Genomic DNA, 4,035 nt, shown 5'->3' with positions numbered 1-4,035 from the left:
CGAATTTCATGCATTTTTCAGTCATTAACATATAGCGCTTCGGATCTTGGATTTCTTACCAGCGTGTTAACTTTACTGTGTGCTATGGCAAAAATGTTTATTTTTCTCTTTTATTATCTGAGTTAAGTCAATTTAACCATAACTTCTAATATGTCCAAAATTGGACGATCTGTGGATGCACGAGTTCATTTTATATAATCCGTACGAACAACTTTTCTTGTGAGAAAATCGAATTGGAGCTACCAACCTAATTAAAATTTCGAAATTTCAAAATCCCTGCTCCTTTTAGTATTACCAAACAATAATAAAATATGATGGAAATATAATCTCATATAAACCTATCCATTACCCGATGAATAAACGCGGGATTTGAAAACTCAACCGATGTGCAGTAATATGATATCACGGCAGACAAAATGGCTTGCAAAACAAGTAAAAAGGAATTAGACAAATAATAATGCAAATACGTATACATATTCTAAATAGGGAATATCTTATATCAATTTAAATACCATAATCCAAGAAAAAGACAGGCATCAGGATTTACAAGAACAAATAATAAATTGAAACACTTGACGTTAGTGGACCTGAATTAAAAGACTCCCAGTCATACGTGACCTTTTTGTTAAGGTCTCACGGAAAGTCACCTATTACAAGTTTCACTGTAGTATCATTACTAAAAATAAAGCTAGCCATGGATGCACCTGAGACAAGTTGAAATCCAATACATGTTGTTCTAAATGTTCTAAATGACGATAGAATTATTAGAATTAGTTTTGAGTTTACATAAGCAACTTTCAATGACTGTGGCGTAGTGGTATAATGGAAGAATGCGGAACACTACACATGTTATGATCATGGGTTCGATCCTCATAAGTGCACAGATACAACCTTTTCCTTTTCGGCGGAATTCAAATACTTTCCTGGCATTCTTATAGTTTACTTGGAGGATACTGTCTACTTATTATGTGTACTCGGACCTTATTTGAATTATACATGCAAAATCGAGATAAGTGAGGTTCTCGTGATTTAGATTTTTACATAACATTACTAAATACAAACTATGTAATTCTTTCCAAAAATGAAATAACAAGAGCTGTCACTGTAAGAGACAAATGCCCCCCTAGCACATTGACCTTAATTTGACCTTTGACCTTGAAGGATGACCTTGACCTTGAAATGTTTGAACTCAAAATTTGCAATTCTGTGAAGTTTGATTCAAATCCATTCAATAGTAAAGAAGTTATGGCTGAGACACGAAAAAATTGAACTTTGACCTTTAAGTGTGACCTTGACCTTGGACCTGGGGGACCCGAGAGTTGGATGCGACACACCGTCTCATGGTGCTTTACAATTCTGTGAAGTTTGATTCAAATCCATTCAATAGTAAAGAAGTTATGGCCAAGACACGAAAGATTTGAACTTTGACCTTTAAGTGTGACCTTGACCTTGGACCTGGGGAACTGAGAGTTGGACGCGACACACCTTCTCATGGTGCTTTACAATTCTGTGAAGTTTGATTCGAATCCATTCAACAGTTAAGAAGTTATGACGAAGACACGAAACGGGACGGACGGACGGACGAACGAACGAACGGACGAACGGACAGACAGTGCAATCACTATATGCCTCCCACTTTGTGGGGGGGGGGGGGGCATAAAAAAAACTTCCTCACTTGAGGTTCGAACCCACAACCGCTATCGTCATAGATCTGAACGATACCACTGGGCCAGCGACTCTATATGAGAAATTAATATCTGTAATTTCATTAAGTACAGAGCATTTTAGAGGACAATTAAATTAAAGTGAATATGCTAATGCATCAAGTAAATAAAATACTTATCAAAACAATAACATTTACCTGGAGTCATCCGATCATTACACCCCTATTTATTGACAATAAACTCGTATCTCATAATCAGCTTTTTTAAACGGACTATACTTTAATATTGCACACTGCATATCAAAATAAACCAGTATCATTTACTATTGGCATGAAAAGCGGACAATATATAGACAAAACACTTTATTTCAGTTTTATCTAATAATGGAATGATCCAAAGACCTGTTCACCTATATTATAAACTTTAAAATCAAGTACCGTTATATATTCTTTACCTTTTTCAGTATAATGGTTTTGTCAGCGAAAACCAAAATATTGCGTTCGGACTGTTCTCACAATATATTTACAGTTATTATAATCGAAAATTAATCATAACTGATACAAAGATCTAGAGCTTAATGTTAGTTTGTAAAACGACTCATCTGATACGCCTTATTTATACATACATGACTGTTTTAAAGCATGAAATAACTTTGAGAGTATCCCCTGCCTGTCGGTTGTTCGCTCTCAGTGTCCGTGTCCGTCATAATCCGTACAAGTCTAATAACAAGATAGTTGTCTCGTTATAACGAGATACTTAGTCGTTTTTACGAGATATTTATCTCGTTATTACGAGTTCAGTCACGTTTTGACGCTTTTGTTATTCAGCTTTCGTACTAATTTAAATAATCTTAAATGTCATATCTAACACAGGCTCACAGGAATCACAAGTTCCTTTTTGGTCATGATAATGAAATCATTATATCAAACTTACGTTTTTGAAACTCCCAAATGTCCTCCGTGATCTGATGCATGCATGCTCTGAATGATGTCATCTGTCTTCCCTTTCTTAACAACCTGCAAACGTTTTGATGAGCTGGTTTTCTTATAATACAACCCGTCATCAAAAATAAAAGGTTTGCACTTTCTACGAAAATTCCTCTTTTTGTTCTTGTCTTTTACAGAAACGGGATACTTCCCATTTTTTACAAACTCTACAACATCTGTGTAATCTTTCTCGTCCATGCTGCAAGGTTGGACTGACTGCTTACCACAGACCTTTATATATACACGCGTTTACGTAGAACTGCTTTCGGTGTCGCTGTCGTTTTCTTTGATGTTGAACGAGCGGCTTTTCTGAGGTAAATCAAAGGAACTATTTTTAGAAATGATGCAGTCTGCATAAAACATAAAAAACACCGCTCAGTGACATCATGGACTTTGATGTAAGTCATGGCACGAACAGTGACTGCTTAAATAGCTCCTCAAAGCCTTGCATTTTTAACACATTCGTTTTAAGCAATGCCTCCACGGTATGAACAAAGGCTATCTAACGTCAGATGAAGTAGAACAATGTTGTCTTTGAAGTTGAATCATATACAGCTACGTTAAAGCGACTTATGTATATTGTATTACATTGATGATAATTTAAATGAAATTCAAATGGAAGCAATTTTATATTTCATTTCAATAGATGTAGACACAGCAGCTTCTGCAGCAGTAACATGCAGCGGCTCCAGAAGCAAAAACAACAACAACAAATATAAAAGCCATAGAAACACGACAGTGACTTGAATTGATATAGATATGTTAGTAACAGGCTAAGTGGGGGGGGGGGGTCAATATTTTACAGATAAAATCGGGGGGTCATTATTTTATAAGGGGAGTCAGTATTTTATAGAAAATGGTCATTATTTTATATAAAATAATGACCGGGGGGTCATTATTCTATGGGGGTCACTTTACAACGTTACACCGCCAGTGTAATGATTTCGACCTTACTGACTGTGTAAATTACTTTATATATACCCTTTTGTTCTGAATAGTATAGATAAATATTGACTTACCATTTAACTCATTTCCGATCAGTTGCTTTCAATATTTGTGCTAGACATTTTAATATGCAATTAGTATGAAGTGGTTTCAATTGTTCTGACAAATGGTGTATAAAATGAACCCATGGCTTTTGTTTGATATGCCGATAATATGTAGCGGTTGGCGTTGGCTTCCGGATTACAAAATAACATTAAAGTTCAGTTAATGTCAAAAATCTATGGAGTACAATGACGCAAACATTTAAGAGTACAATTGAAAGTACATGGACCATTACCCATGTATATAATAATATAAAGAAACTGTGAATGACACAAGCATATTAGAAAACAAAGAAAATGATGGGGACAATGGCCAAGCATATACGATTCAAAAGGAAC

This window comes from Mya arenaria, chromosome 2 (genome assembly GCF_026914265.1).
Source record: "Mya arenaria isolate MELC-2E11 chromosome 2, ASM2691426v1".
NCBI classification, from domain to species: Eukaryota; Metazoa; Mollusca; class Bivalvia; order Myida; family Myidae; genus Mya; species Mya arenaria.
Note: the sequence above shows the minus strand (reverse complement) of the source record.